Genomic DNA, 21,729 nt, shown 5'->3' on the forward strand with positions numbered 1-21,729 from the left:
CATGGGGAGGACTCCTCACACTCTTCCCCTGCTCCAATGTGGGTCCCTTCCACAGGGTGCAGTCCCTCAGGAATAGGCTGCTCCAGTGCTCGTGCCCTGTGGGATCACAGGTCCTGCCAGCAAACCTGCTCCAGTGTGAGCTCCTCTGTCCTTGGGGCCACAGGTCCTGCCAGGAGCCTGCTCCAGTGCTGGCTTCCCAGAGAGTCACAGCCACCTTCAGGCATCCACCTGCTCCAGTGTGGGGTCCTCCACAGGCTGCAGGTGGATCTCTGCTCCACCCTGGGCCTCCATGGGCTGCAGGGGCACAGCTGCCTCACCATGGTCTGCACTGCGGGCTGCAGATGAATCCCAGCTCAGGCACCTGGAGCACATCCTGCCCCTCCTTCTCCACTGACCTTGGTGTCTGCAGAGATGTTTCTCTCACATATTCTATTGCTCTTCTCCAGCTTTAGTTGCACATGTTTTTTCTCCTCCTTCTTAAATCTGTTATCCCAGAGACTTTTCCCCCCCACTTCTTAAATCTGGTATTCCAGAGGCACTACCACTGCTGCTGATGGGTTCAGTCATGACCAGCAGCATGTCCATCTTCTAGCCAGATGGCATTGGCTCCATTGGGCATAGGGGAAGCTTCTGTCAGCTTCTCACAGAAGACAGCCCTGTAGCCCCTCCTGCTACCGAAACCTTGCCTTGTAGATCCAATACATGCCCCAGTGTTCTAATCAGATGATGCACAATGTGACATCTGAAGAGAAGAGCTCAGAGGGTGCAACATTTTTCAAAAAATTGCCATCATTCAAATCTTATAGTTCCTCCAGTTGGAATGAAGGCTGAGGCAGGGGAAGAGGAAACCTTTTTGTATTATAACAAATAAAATGCTACAATGGGGTTTGAAGGTGCAAATCAGGCTATAACAAAACATGAGTGTGCATGCTTTCAACACCAAAATGACTTACTGGCTGCTAATTAAATCTCACTGCAAATGGGATTTCATTTTTATTTTTTGATGGAAAAAGTGGTTTTATTACATTCACTTGGCTGACAGCCAGGAATACAGCTCAATACAAATCAAGCAAAGTTAAAGGCCTTCTGCAGCAACATATGGCTTGTTTGGGAAGTATGAGTCATAAATGGAACCAGATGCAAAAAAAAAAAAAAAAAAGAAGTTATAAGAAGGTAGCAACTGTCCTCAGACAGATGCTGCTATTGTTATTTCTGATGTTTCCACCTCATTGTGAAAAATTTTCGCATGCATATTGGTGAACAATTTTTTTTTTCAGCGTGGTCTGCTGCCTGTTTCAAAGCTCTTCAGTGGTGTAGGTCCACCCGCTCTGCTCATGCAGCTACTTCATACCTTACACAAGCTGTTTTCTTCTTGCAAGCTATTAGAACACGTTTCCCAGTACTGTTTGTTTCTTCTCCTGGTTTCAGGGTGTTTCTTAACATATGCAGAGTTGGCCTTTAGTTTGTTCTCCAAGTCCTGTGTAAATACAGGCTAATAGAAGTATGTCCTTGCTTAGGAAGAAACCCTACGGATGCTTTGTAACCACACCCTGTGCATATCTGCGGGGAGGGCGTGTGTGCATATGCCTGCACACACACAGCCAACCCAAGTGCCAAGAAAATGACAACCAACAGGGGAGGGGAGCCATCAGGGGCTGTCTTCTGCCAACAGCTTTGGCTGCCTGCAGCAAGGCAGCAGGTAAACATGGGGACAGCCAGAGCAGTGATGATGGGGTGAGCAGCCTGGGTGCATTTTGGTACCATTAGTAGGGCCCCCAGCTTTGCCTGACGGCTGCTGGTGTAGGAGTGCTGTCAAGGACTCTCTGCAACCATAAAGAACTACCTGTCTGTGCACCCATTGCTGTGTTGCCTACCCAGAGCATAGGTGTGCCTCTAGCACAGGAGCCCAAGAGTTTGACTCTTGGGCCCTAGATACCATTTTCTTTTTGCCAGAGTCATATTGCACCATGTTCCTGTTGTTTTTCTCCTAATTTCTCCAGCCCTTCACTCTACATTTCCCATGAAGGATGTCAAGAACTTTGTCCAAGTTTAACTCATCAAGATCCCCTTCCTTCCCACACAAAATCCTCTCATACTACAGGTAAAACAGATTCTCTGTGTCTCCTTGCTGGGCAAAGCCTAACTAGCCCTGGTCTAAAAGGAAGTAATGTCTTACATGCTCAAGTCCCGTAGAAGAAAATGGTCACGTACCCCAGAACAGTGACACAATCCACATGGTGCAAACAGTGCAGGTGCAAACAGCAGGTGATTGGGTAGGCTATAAATCAATCTCCTTCACTCAGTGGTGGACACCAGATGATGAGTAAACAGTGAACATCCCACTGGAACATGTTGTCCTGTTGCATGTGTTCTCCCAGCCCCGGCTCATCCTGCATCCCCCTGCCAATGCTCCTCCAATGTGGGCCTGTTGGCACAGTCCCTGTAACAACAGGGTAACACAGGCATGTCCTATGGCTCAGCCCTGACAAGTCACTTCAGATGTGTAGTCCTGCATGGTGGTGGACAAGGCCCCTGAAGAGCTTGCGAAGCACCTGCTTTGTGTGTGGTCTCTTCCAGCAGGATGTACAAGAGCTGCCCATGTCCCCCACCTGGAAAACTCAGTGCTTAAACCACAGCTTGAACCACTGCCCTTTTCTTGGCAGGCGTTCTTCATCCTGAGAATAAAAGGCTATTGTATTGACTAAGTGGCTATCTGATACCACAGCATCTCACCTTATTTGATCTGCAAGGTTGATGAGTCACCTGCTTCTCTGAGTGGAAATGCATTTGGAGTCAGTGTGTGTGCCTATAGCCTGCCCAAAATGTCCAGTCACAGTCCAGCCTCTCTCCCTGCAGTACAAGCTACTGCCCAGCTACAGCATAATCTGACATATGAGCAGGCTGGGTGAGCTAAAGGGGGGGGAACTGGCTCAACTCATAACTCAGGTGTGTGCTTGCTCCCTCTCATCTTAGTAAAAAGTCAAACTACAGGCAAACATTACCTCCCAGTGTTTGCATTACAGTATATGTGCAAGCCTTTGCATTTTAGGAATTCAGATTGCATATCTGAGTTGGAAATACTATTTCCTTCTTTTGTACCTGGTTTCTGCTGGTGTCTGGGATCATGATAGAGGAGAGCTGGGTGTCAATCATTTTTAAAGTGATATCAGGGACTGAAGCTAAGGAGAGAATTACTAGTAAAGCTGCTGCTTTGTATGCAAAGAAATCCTCTGGGAAGGTAGAGGGAATTTCAGAAGACTGCATTGGCCTCTGGGAAGAACAAGAATCTGTCACCTTGGTTGGGAACCCAGAGTTCAGCTGGACAATGAGACAGGCTGTGTAAGCTGAATGGATCAAAAGTTATACCCACGCTAAAACCAACCTCATGACACACAATACTACTTAAAAGCAGATAGATTTTGCAACTCTTTCTCATGCTGATGACATCAATGGGATTACTTAAGTGAATGGGTGTTTATTAAACATGAATAAGAGCTGTGCTATGTAGCATTAAATGCACCCCACTTGGGCTGGGGGTTTGGGAGTTCATGTTCATGACTAATTCTTGGTGCTTGCTAAGAAGAGCTGGGAGTGCCAGCAAAGGAACTTCCAGCTCCTGGGGGGGGAAAGGCTTTACTTTCTGCACATTAATTGTATTCATCTTGCTCATTGTGAAGGAAAAACTGAGCTCTCCAGCATACCCTCCAAAGGCTTCCTACCTCAGGAAGAACTGTGGGAGGTTTGTGTGCAAATGCTCCATAAGAAGAAAAGACCAAGAGAATGGAAAAAGTCTGTCTCTGAAGCAAACTCCCACAGAGAGAAATTGCAAGGGGGTTGGTCCTACCAGGAGAGAGGTATGTGCTTAACACACCCAGAGAGGCCCCATTGATTAAATACATTCAAAATCATTGTATGGTCTGTGCCTTAACTTGTAAGCTCTTTTAGTCACAGATTTTGTCTGCCTCTTTGGCCAAGATTTTGTTTCAGACAGAGCATCCTTCCAAGCACAACACTTGTGGCAGTGTAATGGGTAACCCTATTTCTTAAGCACAGGAAACCCAGCAGTTTTTCCATGCTCGAGGGTTAGATAACCCTTCAGCATGCACTGGAGGCCAAATTTCCTCCTGGAGCATGTGTCCTGGCCCCTGGGGAGACTGAGCCTGTCCCTAGTACACAGGCAGCCCTCTAGAGTGCCTCATCTCTGCTGGTGTAGATCCAATAACAGAGACACCCTGATTTAATTCTACAGAGGATTTGGCTTTTAATTTTGCCTGATTTTCATGAGCAGCTGGATGGAAAAAGAAATGCCTGGAGCTGAGTTTTGCTTTGACTTTCTGAAGTTTCCAGGTGAGTACAAAATGTATTAATAGCAATCAAAACCAGAGATGTACTTTTGCGGACCAAATATTTACATCCTTAGACTACATGTGGCTACAACAAACCGTAGACAGTTGTATTTAGAAATCTATTTGTTCCCCCCCACTGAATATAAAATCATGATTATGGTTGCTATCATAACCCTCAGTGTTGCGAACTCTGGTGCCACAGCAGGCATGAGCTTTTTAAACAGTTCCCTGTTGTCTTAGTGGTACAGCTTTTCACGGTTGCCCTTCATCACCAGCCTAGTGACAGTTTACTGACAGCTGACAGTAACATACAAGGAAAATCCACCAGCTTTGACATGTTTGTTCCCATCAGCACAGAAATCTGCAGGCCGTTCCGGGTGGCCTGGGGGGACAAAGCCCCAGGCAACTAATGCCCGGGCTGGAGGAAGGCTTGAAAAAAGGACAAAGTTCACAATTTCCTAGAGTAAGGGGTAGGACACTGGTCTTTTAAAGTGCAAATTGATAACCAAAAGAGGGAAAGATAACAGTAAAAGGAAACAGCAGAAAGCCCTGAAAGGGCTGGAAGTATCTTTTCATATAGCAGGTTACACTTCCTATTCCTATTATCATTTTGTGATGTTCCCATTCAGGTATCTGTCCATCCTTGGAACAGCGAAATTACAGCCGGTCTACGTGGAGACCAAGTTCAAATATCCAAACTTGTGAAGAGATATTTTAACAAAAATCTGCATGTGAGCAGCTGGCTGCTGCTGAGAATGAGGCCAGGTAGAAAATTTGAAACCAACTTCTGACTTCTAGTGAATTGCTTTTTGGAATCTTTGGGTATATTGAATATTCCTGAAAGAACTCAACAGCTCAAAAGCAAGAAAACTTCCAAGCCTTTGTTTAGAATGTTTAATTTAAGACTCTAACTCACTAGGGGAAGAATTCAAATTTCAGGGATAAAATGAGATATGTGAAACAGGAGAAAAATAGAAAATTCAGCCTTTAGTTTTATGTATTCTGAGTGAGAAGATGAATTCATTTAAAAGAATATCCTAAAGTATCCATGTCATGGGTAACAGGTGTAAGTCTTTGCTCTCCCATGGAATTCTTGATATCATGGGAGGATAGGTTGCTTCCATGGTACTGAATATATATTTTGCTGGATTCTTCTCTGCATTGTATTTGTGGCACATAATTATCCAGTGCACTCTAGTGAGCCAAGTGAGGTATATTAGTCAGGACATACAAGAGATTAAGTACTGTAATATTTTGTTATGCTGGAGGCAGCAGGTATCAGTGGCAGATGTGATGATTTGGGGGGTTTGTCTGAGAAAAGTTTACGATTTATGGATTTTGTAAATTTGTGTGATATGGAAAACTCTGTTGTATCAGAAGGCTGATCTTTGTGTTGCTACTACCTTTCACCCTCTGACTCGGACTAGCTAACGTTCCTAGGAGGAGCTGGCCCAGGGCTTGCACTGATAATTAGTGATGCTTTGCAATGCACACATGCTGAGCAATGGCGAGTCAAACTGGTTCATCGCTGCATAACTCAGTTTGGCAATGCTGTCACCTGGCAAGGGACTGTTGTCATCAAACAAGGTGAATCAAAAACTGAACTGACAAAGGATGGAGAATTTACCCTCTTGAATCATGTTAAGACATACAGTTGAGGAACAGCCTGCAGGAGGAAATCCTTAAGACTGGGAAATCCCAGCACTGTTAAATGCACATGAATTACCAAGGAGACCCAAGAGAGTGGATGAGACAAGAGGCTAGAGACAAAAGCTGTTAAGTGAAGATGTTTGTCCTTGGAATTCAGTTGAAGCTTAAGAAAAAAAAGGTAAAAAAAAACCCCAGGAAAATTATGTGTATGTATCTGCTAATTTTTGCATGCTTGGTTACACATCATATTTGTGTTCCAGAAGAGTTAATACATAAACCAGAATGCTTGCTTCTCCCCTAAAACTCTGGGAAAGTGAAACTCTGTGAGGTCTGTCTGGACCCAGGAACAGGTAGTTTTCCTGTGGGTCTCACTTCTCATGAAACTGTATTAGGTGGAATATTATCCATTTTAGCAGTGATTCGCAGGATAAACAGACTCTGGACAATTATCAGGTATTGAGCTAGATTTTGCCTTTCAGAGCAAAGGCAGTGAGAATGGGATGAGTGGAGTTGCTGTGAGTATGTGCAATGCTCCAAGGGATCCCCACAGCAGCCCAGGGGAAGTGGAAGGAGCCCCTGGTCAGACAGCAGCTCGTCATTGCAAACTCGGCAAGGGCAACTTTCTATCAAATAAACATGAGGGAAAGAAGGATGTAAAATTGGGTTGTCATATTGTGAAGACTTTATTTTTGAATCTATATTTGCTCAGTAAACCCATGGAAACTGGCAATGCTTCAGAAACTTGAAGCAAGGGGAACAATTGGGAGGATGAGGAAACAAAAAGATCATGAAAGGACTTCCACAAGGTTGAGGATGTTTGCAACAGAACATCCCAAAAGCTTAGTGAAGGCCACTTGAGGGAATTGTACCCCAATACAATGGGCAAAGAAGGAAGATGTGAGACACTCTGAGAATGAGAATTTGAGGGCTGAAATGCAGTTGTAACTCCTGGGAATTGCACAGGAATATGAGTACTGGCTCACCTATGACATAACTATAGTGACAAGTGTCATGCAGAGCAATACTAGAAGATAAGAGACCCAGAATAAGCCTCATATTAGTCTTAGGTGCAGAATGTCACATGGAGTTGTGCAGCTGTTCAGATCTGTGGAAATTATAGAAATTTAGAAAGTGGAGTTTTGAAGTCTGAAAAATAATCTCTAAATAACTGGGACAGCAGATTCCTTTGCTGTTGATTCATGTCATAAATGGCAGAAAATAGGACTTCTATGTGAAAACATCAAGTAAATAGTTTGTAGGCAAATGGGCTGCTGTGGTAAAGTGGCTTTGCCTCACAAAGCAGAAGATATAATTAACTGTATACTGAAATAACATTCTAACAAAGAGTGGAAAAAGAAAAAAAGCAGTCATCAACTGAATCTGATTTTGAAGTCCAGGTTAGGATGAATTTTAAATTTTAACTATCAGAGGGTCTCACTGTTTATGGATTCCTACTTGTTTCTGCAATATCTTTGATCCACACAAACATTTTATATGTTTTATAAAAGACAACTATGACAAGCCCAAAAGAAAAAGACAGTCAGTAGATTTCATAGATCACCATTTGTAAGACAGCCACAAAGTTCAAAGAGATCAAAATGTCTCCCTTCAAAATAGGAAGTGGCCTAACTTCACCCTGCCCCTCAGCTTCCCTCAGCATTCTGGTTAAAAAGACCCCAACGACCACAAACTCAATGCAGTCACTTAGTGATTTGCCATCACATAAAGAACTGTGTAAAATGCAGACAGGGTAAAGAGCATTGGCACAGAAGAGGTGGTGTTTGTGTTACAGAAAAGGATATGTGTAAGACAAGAGTGGCCCGCGTGCAGTCGTATCTCATGGGACCATCAATGGATCATGGTTTTGCTTTGTTTTGGTTTAGTTTTGATGTGTGTAAACCTGTGCTCGAGGCAGAAGTAGGCAATCAATATTTGCTGTCAGCAGCCAACTACTTACAAAATGGTTGGAAGTTTTTCCATGAAGGAGACAAGAGACTCCGAGAGTAATAAAATTTTTGACCAGATCTGACAAAGGCATTTTCAGAGATGGTTTTGAACCTACAGTTATTCCATGAGTTTACAAGGACTAGGCAACCCACCCACTGCAGCATCTCATGGGATGGGGGCAGAGTTCATTGAAGCTTGTCTATCTTCAGAGTGAACCACTGTGATTTTGGGACTGGGCATATCCCACTTCTTCTCATAAGTTACAAGGCCTTCCAGACTGCTCTCTCCCCATTCGGTTAAACAGATCTTTGCACCTTCTTTGTAAATGAAACAGTCAGCGCTCAGGAAACACTTGGCTTTTACCAGCCAGCCCTCCTAGCCAAAGCTCCCTGCATGGCTTCAGGCACTAACTGCTCAGAGCAAAGCAGAGCCCCTCCAAGGTTGTAGTGGTTAGGTTGGCTTGCTAAAGCCTGCTTAATGGGTGTGCTACTCCAAGGAATGCATTTCCTTCAACGCACTCCCAAGGCCCCTTCCCTAGGAGGAAAAGATTTTCCCCAGCCACATAAATTCCCCTGAAATAAAATTACCTGGTGTTCCCAGATCAACAGTGCAGCCTACTGGCCATTTCACTCTAATTAGCTCATTGAGTCTCCAGCAAAACTCAGTCTCCAGCGGGAACCTCATCAGATCCATGCAGACATACTTGGTTTCAATACAACATGTTTTTACCAGCAGAGCCGTAATACCCACCGAGGGTGGCTTAAATGCCTTTGACTTGTGGCAGATCCCATATATCTTCATAAAGAATTTGCAGTTACTATAGCAAAATAAGTCATTTAAGCTGCCTTAAGTTATTTCTTGGAATTTCCTTTGATTTATTCATGGCTGGAGGATTTGCAATTCAGAGTTTTGGCAGCTTGTCAACTGTTTCTCTAAGGGAGAGATGCATTCCACAACCTTTAAATAGGCTGGGACTGTCTTGTCGGATGTGTTTCCTACATCTGACCACATTCCTTATGCCTATAGTTAACTAAAATTTCTTGCAATTATTTCCACTTTCTAGGCAATTTAATTTTTTCCTTAGAGCTTGGGTTAAAAAAAATTAGTTATTTATCTTGTAGTTGATATGAATACAGGAACATATGTGACAGGTTTTAGAAAAAATAATATTTCTTAGTATATAGCCAAGAAAAGTAATTATTCTCTGACATAATAATTCATTGTCTCTTGTGGTTGCTTAGGGTCAACCCTCGTCTAGGTATAACATTGTCTTTCTGGTAGTCCTTCAACAGTGTATTTGTCAAAAAATTACATAACTATTAAAAAAATAATGTGAAGCACAATGCTATTTTCAATGGAAATTATTTCATTCCTGAAATTTGTCTTGGGTTAAATGTAACTGTTCATACTGATCAGAAAACATACACAAAAAATATTTCAGCAGTGCTTATATTCACCACAGTGCCCTTCTCCATTAACCTAGGATTTCATTATGTTGCTTCTCATTAATTGTTGTGTAAATAAGAATATAAATATATCTCAGTTCCTGTGCTTGCTTCTTGAAATATAATTTCACCACGATTTATTTTTAGAAATAACAATAAAAAAAGAACCTAATAATGGTATTTTCAGAGATTCTAGCTCTGTTCTCAGGAATTATGAAGGAACTTGGTCAAGACAGTATCCCAGATCTCTTAAAACAACCCTTGCAAAAGCATGTTTATCAAAGCTAAGAGGTCCCTGACCCAGCCAAGCACTTAGCTGCTTATTTAGCTTTAAGCCTCTGCCTAAGTGGCTCACTGAGCTGTCTTCCCCCTCCTCTGAAGGGTGCTGGATGGAGCCGGGGGAGTAGCAGGCACAATTTTTTGAGTCAAGAAAGTTTAACACACCGTGGAGGAGGAGAAATGTGGGAGGAATATGAACTGAATTCAACTTATCAGCCTCAAAGAAATGAGGAATGAAGTCTGAAACTGTGCTGCTCCTTTCCCCTCCTAACAAAAGAGAGAACATCCTGCTGCTGTCAAGGGGACTCTCTGAGCCCATCTCAGCCAGCCCCTATTTCTTCCTTTGTGTTGAGTACAGACACAGGCTGTTCAGTTTATTATTCAAAAATTATTATTTTCTTTCCATTAATTTATCTGTTTATTAGACTTTTTTTCCCTGTGCAGACATACAGGAATTGAAATAGTGAAGTAACCTTTGGACTTGAAAACATATGGAGGCAAAATAGGCAGTTGGTATCATTGGAAATCACCGTGTAATTACAACCTGAAACACTTGTTATGATTGGGCTTTGGCTTGCAGGAGCTAGCATAACCCCCTAGGCTGAAAGATAAAGGTCTGCTGACGTTAAATGAGGGTTGCAAATTAATGTAATGAATGACTTTTAATAATAACCTTTTGGAGGTGGTTCAGTGTTGTTAGCAGTAAGTCATAGAATCATAGAATCATTAGGCTGGAAAAGACCTTCAGGATCATCAAGTCCAATCTTTGACCAAACACCACCGTGTCAACTAAACCATAGCACTCAGTGCCGTGTCCAGCTGCTTCTTGAACACCTCCAGGGACGGTGACTCCACAACCTCCCTGGGCAGCCCATTCCAATACCTCACCACCCTTTCAGTGAAGGATCTTCTTGATGTCCAACTTGAAGTTCCCCTAGAGCCTCTTGAGGCCATTTTGTCTCATCCTGTCTCTGGTTGACTGGGAGAAGAGACCAACATCCACCTGGCTATACCCTCCTTTCAGGCAGATGTAGAGAGTAATGTCTCCCCTGAGCCCAGGATAAACAATCCCAGCTCCCTCAGCCACTTTTCATAGGATTTACTCTCCAGACCTTTCACTGGTCTTGACAAGGGTTTGCTGTACCAGCCTGAAGGACTGGGACAGGCACCATCAGGGGAAGTAAGTGGGAGTGGGAGTGTCCTCAGTTTTTCAGAAAATCTCCATATTATGTGTGTGGTTACTGTCAGTCCTTTCATGACTCATAATTTCAGGAAGATCTGAGCTTCCTTACTTTATCTCCAGAGATGTGAACAGAGTGACTTTAGCCAGCGTGGTATTGTTAGGTCAGACCTTATTAAGACATACCCTGAATCTTGAGGGTGATTCTATCTCATCCCTTCAACAGCCAGGGATGAAGACATGATGGTCAGCATCTGTGACTCAGGGCCAAATGTATCTCTTGTAAGGTTCTTCTTCAGAAGAGGTGTCTTCCTCTGCCCAGACCCCAAAAGGCTGCAGAGGAAAATGATGACAGAAACCAGAGAAAGCACTAACAGAGAGCAGTAAAGAAGGAAGAGCGTGGAAAAGCAGAAAATAGTCTCTTCTGGGTGTACTCAGGGCCCCTTTTAATTATTTGGCACTAGGCTTAAATTTAAGTATACCCGAGGCATTGTATGCAAGAAGAGACTGGATGCTTTACTCTGCAAGGTGAGCAGAGTGTTTGTGGCTACAGTAAAGGGGGAAGGAAAAGTATAGCCCAGACTGAAGTAGTAGATAGAAAAACCCTCAGACATCCTCGTTGCACTGATTAGTATCTTGAGTCATTGCCTTTGAGGGAGGTGAGAGTTTCCTCAGTGTGGTGGAATTAGATGAGCTCCTTTAATGAGGTTAGATACCAGAGGCATTGCGCAGTACGGTGAAGTTCCCTGAGGGAAAAAAAAAAGAAGGATACCTTTTCCCTGCTGAGAATTGAGGTCTAACTGGGGGTAATCAGTGTTAAAACAGTAGGCTTTGAGAGCTACTAAAGCTACCCTACCTATGGCAGCTGTAAGTGGCAGGTAGAGATGGGAAGAGCTGTGACGCTGTGTAGCTGCTCTGCTCCGCAGCAGATCTGGCTCTAGACACTTTGCCACCCCTCAGGCTCAGGGTCTGTCACTGAGAGGTCCCTGTCCTGCCTGTTGGAGGCTGGCCCTGCACCAGCTGCCAGGCAGCCAGCGGCAGTGGCTTGGCAGAGAAGCCTCCGTGACGGCCGGCCAAGGCATGGGAGGTAACACTAATGCAATCTGAAACCTCCCCCAGACAGCAAGGCGGGCAGGCGGAGGGGAATGAGGACACAGGCAAACAAAAAAAAAAAAAAAAGGGAAAGAAATCAGGCTGTCTCTTTATCTCCTTTCAACAGACATCTGTTACACAATGTGTGTCTTTCTGCTGCTTTATATAGCATGCGTTAAGTTTTCCTGCTTCCTTCAAGCACTGCTAGGGACAAGGCGTTAAGATGAAGCAAGCGTCTGCCGTGCTTCAGGAGTTAAACTCACCCAAAGAAAGGTGAAGGTGTAACCTACACAAACCCCATGGCCGCTGATCTCTGTCCTGTGACTAATGCAAAAACCCCCAATCTGGCTGTTCCGGCTTGGAAACCACTTGCGACCGGGCTGGCTCCCAGGGGCCTTAGTGAGTTTCAACACCAGAGGCAGGGCCGGTTGCTCTAAATAGCACTGTCAGAGCTAAGAAAGCAGAGCTGTCCCCTTTGCAGCCAAACCTGTTGAGCACCCTCAGCTACCAGCTGGGCAAACAGGTTGTTGCCAACTTCAGGTGGCCACTGTGGAGACCTGACCCCTAAACCAAAGCATAACTTGTCAGGTTGCTTCAACGAAAATCTTTTAAAAATATTCAACAGAAGCAATAGAAAATGGTAAAATTGGAGATTTCACTTTGGCTAGGGTGACCTGACAGTACTCTGGTTGATTTTGCTTTTTCATTTTTTTATTTAATTTTGTCTCAAGAATTTGCAGCTCTCAGTATAATTTTTGTAATAGTTTGGAGTGTGTTTAGAAGCTTAAGAGCCTCTTCATTACCACCTTTTCCTTTTTTAAAGTGCCAGACTCTTTTTTGCACAAAATACGTATTAATAGATTCAGGGCTGCTGTAGTGATAATAAAACAAAAATGCCATGCAGCTAGCACCCTGCTGCAGAGGGGCAGGCAATCCAGTCACCAAACCTGTCTAACCCAAACCAAAGGGGCTCTCAGGAGCCCTCTCCTGCTCCTGCCTGCAACAGAGCTCAAACCAGCAGCAAATGTCCCAAGGGTAACTAGTCCAGCTGAAGCTCCAAAGAAATTTAGCCAAAGGACCCTAGCCAAAGAGCTGAGATCCAAATTTAGTTTTGGACCTTTTGAAAGCACTGAGTGCAGTGTTTGGGTTCGGAGTTCTTGGTATCTGCAAAGATCAAGAAGTTCCAAGCTCAATGAAGTTCTTGGCAATGAGAGGGAAAGTTGGTCCTGGGATAGCAAGCATGGAGGCACCACAACTTCCACTGAAAACACCCCTAAGCTATTTCAGCTTTTCTTTGGTGAAGTGAACCTTTCTCTGGTCCCTTTAATGCATTCATCGCCCCTACTACCTTTCAAGATAATAGCTATGAATGCCTCCTTTGTTATAAGACGCATGCTGCCCTGTGTGTGTGGGAGGTGGGTGTTACGATAGGCATCATACAGCAGTATTCTGGTATTTTAATAAATGAGCTTCTGCTGGAAGTGACATTACTTGAGTGTAAAACCAGGCATATCTGTCTCTTTAGTAAGACACAGGGTATTTTGTGGGGGTGTGAAGTAATTTTCTTTGAATAATTGAATTAATTAATTACAAGTTACATAAATGGATAAGGCTCCAATTGCCCATAGTATCTGTGTACCATTCACAGAACTCAATGCAATATTTTCTTCTGATTACATGAACACTCTATTCTGAATATGCCAAACAACCTTCCTTTCTCCTTTTTTATAGTTCCCTGAGAACTACTTCTGTAACACCCATAAGATGTGAAGAACAACCAGAGACCTCCTACAGGGAACAATCTGCCACCAGAAGAGCTGTGCATTTCACTGATTTTTTTGGCACAGATGCCAACTCACGCCCTCATTCTAAGACAAAAAAAACTTTTAAAAAATTGTAAAAAACTTTGTGTCTTGGTGAAGGAAAATCTCAGAACATCTAAAGCATTCAAAAGATTTTGATGGAGGATCTTGCAGACCAAGAAAAAGAAATGCTAGATTCACAAAAGCTGCAATGGGAGGATATATTACCCTGTAGCCTTGAGCATGCATCAAGCTTTAGGAGAGCTGGTTCAGTTTCCATCTCTAAAGAAACTTGAGAACAACAGGACAGTGTTTTCACTAGCAGCCTGCAAACTGGTTGTGCATGTGCAAGGCTTGAAGCACTGCTCCTTGGTCTCTCCTGATGAGAAAGCCACTCTGTGTGCAGCATTTTACATTCACTGCCACATGCTCTAGAAGCCAGACAGCCACTTCCCAGAAGCATGAATCATTTTCAGATTTGTTTTCTGCTTCAGCTCCTGTTAAAAGTATTTTATTCCAAGTAGAATGGCTTTAAATGGAATACCTAAGGAGACTCAAGAACAGGATAGGGATTTATAGGACATTCATCTGCAAGGTCAATCTGCCTATAAAGGATGCACCAGAGCTTTGAGTGGCCACCCAGTGCTCCCCAGCAGTGTCCAAGCCACTAGGCAACCCTGTGCCGTAGGCAGCACCTTGAAGCACCGCCAGGTACTGGGTACTGAGAACAGGACTGAGAGTAATGCCCAGGGGACTGCAGCACTCACCTGGGATGTGCAGGCACACTGCAGTGCGGGCAGGGCTGAAGCTTGACCTTGTACTGCCCAAGGTTTCAGTCATCATAATAACTTGGGAATGTGGTGCATCTGAACAGAACAGTCCATGGTTGTGGACAAATGCGTCTGAGGTGGGAGCTGGGGTGCCGCTACACCTTTTCTGGTCCTGCTTTTTCCAAAGGCTTACAACAGGATCATATCAGGATTAAGCAAAGCTGGCTACTTTTGTTTGAGGGCTCTTCAGATGAACTCTGGGAACCCAAACAAGAACCTTGTTAAGGTTTATTGAGGAAAGTGAGAAATGTCCAGGCACATTGATGATGGGAAGCCTCGCACTCTTCTGCTCTTCTGCTCTTTATCTGTGTAGAATAAGCGCAGTAAGAGTGAAATAAAAGTTTGCAACACCAAGCTGTGTGTCAATCAATTTTTGGTGCTCTCTGGGCTGTAGAAATAGTAATGATTTAGCTTTAACTACTCGATTTTTTTCATCTTCAAGTTCTTTTTTTGACTTTCTTTTCACTTTGTGGCTCTTTGTTTAAAAGCCCTGAATTTTCCCAGGATCCTCTGGAAATTTCCAAGATGTAGTGTTTTGCTTTGGGCTTCAGTGATGCCACTTGTGACAGTGTTTAGATTTTTATTTCAATTGCACCTCTGAGTCACAGAGCTGCATTTCTTCCTTCTTTTCTTTCCCTTTAGAAAAATGTTTCAAATTCTTCCCTCTACAAGTGCTTTGGCAATATTAAGAACTGACATCTTAACAATTAATGGAGCTGTTTCAGTGTCTCTACTAGGAAACTTACATTCACTAGTTTCGATTATGATTTGGAAATAAGCAGGTATGAATGTGCAATGCTGTTTGCTTGTGACTTTGTCTTTTGGCATATTTTAAAATCATAATGTCCCTCGTGCTGACTGTCCAAGAACAGTGCAATTTCATCCCTTCAGGTGGTTCTGATGATACCAAATGTCACTCAGCTGCCTTATAAAATCAGTGAAATGTGGAATAAACCAGTCAGTAGCCTGGGGAAGTACCCCTTTCTGTGTGGCTTCGCGTTCCTTGGCAATTTTATATGCCTGCATACATTATCCTTGTAAGTGTGATCTGATGTGTAGGTGGTCTCTATTTCTGACACATTACATTTATCTGCATCTCTGGAGAAGCTTAAAAAGTCAAGCCTTTTTTACAGTCAGAATATTACCATGAATATGATGTATTCTGGGGACTGCATTCTGCATCCCAAGCATTCAGCTAATCAGAGCTGCAGCTCCAGCTGGCCGTATTTTGCCAGTGAAATAAAGTGGAGCTATATAGGGAGAACACGTGAAGGCGTGCAGTAAATTTTTATGAGCCTGAGAATGGAATGACCACATTGCTCAAGACTCACCAGCAGAAAGCTGTGAAAGGCTTAACCAAATAAGTGGCAATTAAAACTTTATAGTGTTTCACATTGTCATGTGTTTGTGCCCTGTGTGTAATTTTTATCTCTTGTTTACACCTGCAGTGGTGAAACTGAGGACAGTACAGGTTGCTGTACAGTCACCCAAAAGGCATGATTTCATTTAGTTTGTTCATGGGTCTTCCTTGAAGCTACTTGGAGGTTTTATATGTTATTTTGAAACACAGGGAGGTATGGAGCCCGGAGGGAACTGTGTGGTACTATTGCCTTCTTCCTTTTGTGCTGCACAGTGCACAAGTACTGACAGTGCTGTAGTCTACAGCTCCTCATAGGAACTCTTATCCTCCAGTCAGTATACTTTGTAGATGCCATGGAAACTGAAATGTATCTGTGGTGCTTACCGCTGTATGACAAGGGATGAAATACAGATGTTTGTAATGGCCAGAGGGTATATTTTTTGGACATCTCCTTGAACCAAAACTAGGTTTAAACATACTTTTGAGCTTTGTGGCTGTCCCTAACCTTCCTTTCAATCTGCTTCTGGGTTTTTTTTAGTATTTTCTTTTTCTACTCCTGATACAGGTGGTCTCTCTGGTTCTCCTGGTATCTTGGCAAGGGCCATGGAGGATCAGGACAGGCAGAGAAGAAGGGGGAGGGTGCCAGCTCAGTACATCAGGGAGGAAGAGGGCAGAAAAGTCACCTCAGTAAGGACACGAGAGCAGAAAGCAGGGCAAGACAGAGTTAAATAGCTCTGCAGAATCAGATTGAAAAAATATAGTAAATAATCTTGAGACCTAACCTCTGAATCTCAAGCTGAAAAAACTCTGACTTAGTCAGCCTCATTCACATAATGGGAAAATCTTCCACTTTGAAAAGCCATGCCTCTGCCACTAATACCACGAATCTCCCTCCCTGTTTCTGGCCTTAACACGTTCATCAGTGTATCCCTGGAATCCTGCAAGATGTTACTTTAGAGATAAGCCTGTCCCCAGGGAATCATAGAAAACAGAGATGGAAAACACCTCAAAAGATAAGATACCCCCTGTTGTTGCCCCAGGCAGTGGAAGGCAAATTACATATATGGGCTGGGGCGTGGGGAGATGGGTGCATGGGCAGGGTTTATTTGCTGGAAAGCTGTTAAGTAACGTGCTGGGAGAACGGTGAGGTAATGGGAATGGTGTTTCATCCAGGCAGTATTGGAAACTGCCAGGTAGAAATGAGGTACTTTGTGGTCACAGTGGAGAGGCAATAATACAGGTTAATGACTATGCTCTAAGTGTTCTCATCCCCATGATTTAGGGCCATGTAGGCATCCTGAACTGACTGGGATGTTCTTCATTGCACATCTGTATCCGTGGTGGGATAGGAGTAAGGATTAGGAGGGCTGCAGCAGGACTGTAGCTGCACATGCTGTGCTGTTAGTGCAATCCCAGTGTTGATCAATGCTACCCTTCCCAGTGACAGCACTGATGGATCCAGCTTGGTTGTTCTACAGGGTCAATAATTGACAGTAATCATTTCAGGAGATGAGCAAGGTAAGAATCAAACTGACCTCTTAGAGAATCCTGATTATTTCAGACATCAAAGTGGTCTGCAGAGCTAAAAATATGTTTTTAGACATAGGGTGCCAAGTTCCTGCCCTGTGAATTGCAAAATTTCAAAGTGCTGCTTTTTTCTTCATGTAGAGTAATGGGGAAATGAGAAGAACTAATGGGAAACCCGAGTCTTAACTGAGTAAGGTACAGAGTTAGGGTGTATAAAAGTGCTGAAAGTCCGTATGGGAAAGTTGAGAGGGAAAGTCACCAAGGACATTGAAGAGCTCCCAGTCTGTTGGAATGGAAAAACCACAAGAGAAACCCTACAAGAAGAACTTCAGCATTTATCCGGATAAAATTCTTCCAGGTGATTAAATTAATAAATAAATATTTCTGCAGAGCACAAGGAAAAGAGATTGCAAGACACGGAACAGCAGAGTCTTTCGCCATGGGACCGTGGTGGGGGTGGCGAAACTTGGTCCTTCCATGCCACCTAGTGTAGGAAGCTGAGCAGCTCCCTGCTCTTGGCAGCAACTCCACGACCTGCTCGTCCAGCCAGGCTGGGCTCCGCAAGCAAGGGTGATTAAGCAGGAAATTAAGTGAGGATCAGAAGTCTGCCGCTGTATAAACCATCCCACCAATGCGGATAAAAACCTGCTTCCAGTAGCACGGCAGCAAGTGATGCTTGCTGCTTGGCTGTGTTTGCATTGTGACACACTCAAAGTTTTAGAGAGAACGGTGCAGCTTGTATTTTTATATGTTTTAACTCAAACAGAGTAAGGTTACCTAACTTGCAGCTCTCAGCGTGCTAGGAAGATAAAGATGGCATGGGATGTTTGCATTCTGACACTTAGTAAAGTGGTTTGAGTCTTCATTTCTGTGACTAAAACTGTTCTGCGACTATAACCGTAAGTGGATATTGGGTAAAGTCGGAGGGTTGGTTTTGTTATGTTTGTTTGTTTGTTTTCAAGAGGACAGAGAAATTTCTGGTTTGTGGCTGATTTGTGTAAGGATAAAAAATGTTTTGTTTCCATTAGTACTCCAAAACATGCCAATGGCTAAGAAAGGGCCCAAAGTTGTGGTGAGCTGTCTAATTTCTAAACATATATATGCTTCAGCTGAGTGGTTAGAAATACTTTTCTCTAGTGCCAGTTACTGGTGTAACTAGTGGACTAAAGGCTAAACCAAGGATGCTTGACCTTACTTTGAAACATTCAGAAGGGCATATTAGGTGGCAGAAAATTTTGATAGCCTTTGACGCTCCCAGAAAATCTATACCATCTCATTAGACTTGTTCAAAACTGCTTCTTAACAGACTGCAATGTCAATCCAGGATATTACCAATCCCAGAATAACCAGATAGTTATAGATATATACTTATATATGTATTTCATCCAACACCCATGCACAAGGGCATCTGCACACTGGCAGATTGTCCTGCCCGTAAGATGTGAAGTGTGTTTATATGCAAGTTTTGAGAGTCATAGTTGCTAGCCTTGATATATAAAGAACAAATGATCTCAGCAGAATTAAAAAAAAGACAGTTACCCTGAATAACTGTGCTGGAGCCTGCATCAAGCATAGGAAGAGGTAGTTCATGCTTAGTTTTGGACATAATAAATATCTCATTTTTTTTCTCAGCTTTCTAATTTTTCTTTTATCACTTTGTTTATTCCCTCTAGGCAAATAGCTGTTTGAATCATCCAGTCACTATCTTGCTGGAGTTGATAAAAACGATTGCCTCCAAACAGGAACGAGCCAGGCTTAAGGCAAGATCTGTGCCCTTCCTCCACCCTGACTCCTGCTAAATGCCCTCACCTGTGTACAGGCTTCTGTGTTCCCACATGCCTTTACTGTGGTGCAAGCAAGGTTTTATGTGTTGTGTAAACAAGGAAATCCCTAGAAGCAAAAGAGCACTTCAGAAGTTTGGCTTGCATGATGGCAAAATGATGACACGTAGCTACAGCACTAATAAGGGCTGCATGTCTACCTTGTGCGTTGAGAAATGGGTGAAACACAGCACAGGGGAGGAATAGATGGAATGTCATCATATGCTTTCCATTTGCACCCATGTGAAAAAAAAAAAGGATAGTGTTTCTATGCTTTCCAAAGCAATGTGATGTATGTGTCTGGTTCCATTATTAAAAAAAGATTAAAATGATTTAAAATACATTTCAGTATTAAAAAAAAGAGGTGGATGTTGGCCATTTTGAGTCATCAGCCAAACTCTTGACCTTCCTGGTTTCTCCTTCGCTTGGAACTCCCACGTATCTCTAGTTAACAGAACCCCCAAAGATGAGTGATGTTTAAATATTTAAAATCCTTCTTTTTCAACATTTTTCTAGTCTAATTATTGATCCCACAATGTTTAGTATCCAGGAAGCAATCCTAAGTTCCTGAAATGAAAACCACCTTCCAAAAGCCAGGCTTTTAAAAGATGAGTCATTGGCTGGCACTCGAGCATTTTTTGGCACTTAGCTTAAAAGTAAGAGGTTTTGAGGACAGTTTCTGTGTGTGAGAAAGTAAAACAAAAATAAAATCAAATCAAAAAGTGCTTGGCATGCAGCCTGTCAGCTTTCAGAAAAGAATGTGATAAAATCACAAGTGTCCTGGCTGAAAGTAGGGGCACTCTTGTATTTGGTGTTTAATCCTTTCCTGAATGGCCTGTAATTACCATCCTGTATTTCTCTGAAGCCAGGGCTGCATTTCTCTTTCTCAGAATGTGTCTTTTTGCTGCTGAAACTCTGGGGTCGAAGAGGGCTTTGGTTTGCTCGGGGAGGTGGGGAAGGGGTATGGGGCTGTGGAGACCAGGTTCTCAGCTTCCTCATTAGCTCCCTGCAGAAGCTACTAATCCGTACTAGGACTGCTGTCCTTGAGGAAGATGTCAGATTGGCGGAAGGTATTCACAACTGATGCACCTGGGTCTTGCCCTGCCTCTTTGTTCCCTTAGGCAAAACCTGGAGCAAGGAAAGAAAGGGTAGGCTAACTGGTATGACTATCAGTTAAAGTGCTCTAAACATCTGCCTGTAAACAAAAATCTTTTCCCTATTGTTTCAATATCTTCCTCCTGAGAACTCTAGTCCACTTTGAGAAAGGTCTGCGGGTTCAGGTCAGCAAAGATTAACATCAAACAGAGCGAGAACGGAGAAGGTAGAAGTTGGGATATATACCTCCCTGTACTGAACAAAATCCTAAAATAAAGAGTGTATTATCAGCATGGTTTATGATATCTATTAACCCTTGGAGATGGAAGACCTGTTGATCACATGCATAGAGGACCTGTAGCACAGAGGGCAGTGCTCTTGCTAGGTCGGTAGCACAGTTGCCTGCTCCATTGTTCCTGCCATGCGTAAATGGGCAGTAATTTCAGTGAATCAAGAGAATTGAGGGTTGATAATGAAGGTGTTTTTTAGATTTCTTACACTTTTTCTAATGCTACACTAAATTTGCAACTTCCCATTTTCAGCTTGCCCCTCCACAATATTCTGCAATGGCTAAGCTTTGTTTGGTTTGTTTCAGGCTTTATAATTGAATCTATAATGCCTCTGTTGCAATGTTTGTGGAAAATGATGATGATGGTCTCACAATTTTCATTCTAGGTATCTCCTTGATTGCAGAATGACAAAGACTGGGGCTGTGTACCTATGTGAACACTTGGACACATGGAACCATGTAGCAGGAGACAGGTTGATAGAGTTCCCCTAGACTTAGGAAACATTTTTAAAGCAGAGAGTATAACCAGCCAACCTGGAACAGCCATGGGTTAGCAGTAGCATCACCTCCTGTTACACGACTCTCATGTCAGCAGTGCATAACCTCTCACAATGTGCTCATTCCCAATGCTAAGTGAAAAAATGGCATTGCCCTTGAAAACCAAAGAAGTTACAGGTTTGGGGGAAGAAATATTCTGTATGGCTGACCATTACAGACCTCCACAATTCAAGCAAGCGCTTTGAAAAGCGCAGCTGCAGGAAGCAGGTGTGAGCCTCTCTGTGCCTGTGGCTGCTCACATCATGGCTGCACAGTGCAGCCGGGAAAGGCCTCGCCTGCAGCTGAGCAAAGAAACTGGGCTTTCCTCTGGAAGGCGGCTTCCCACGGCTCCCTGCCAAGAAGGCTGCACTGAATTACCCTGAGCATTGGCCCTTTGCCCCTGTATTCCCCTGCTGTGGTCAGTCTGGGCAGTAGGACAGGAGGGAGCCGTGTGATTTAAGTTGAGAGGAAGGGAGCAGATAAGGACACAGAGTAATGAAATGAGTAGTTGGAATCAGGGGAAGTGGGAA

Source organism: Corvus kubaryi, unplaced genomic scaffold (assembly GCF_017639235.1).
Source record: "Corvus kubaryi isolate FWS band 111438036 unplaced genomic scaffold, C.kubaryi_AGA036_p1.0 split3-73, whole genome shotgun sequence".
Lineage (NCBI taxonomy): Eukaryota > Metazoa > Chordata > Aves > Passeriformes > Corvidae > Corvus > Corvus kubaryi.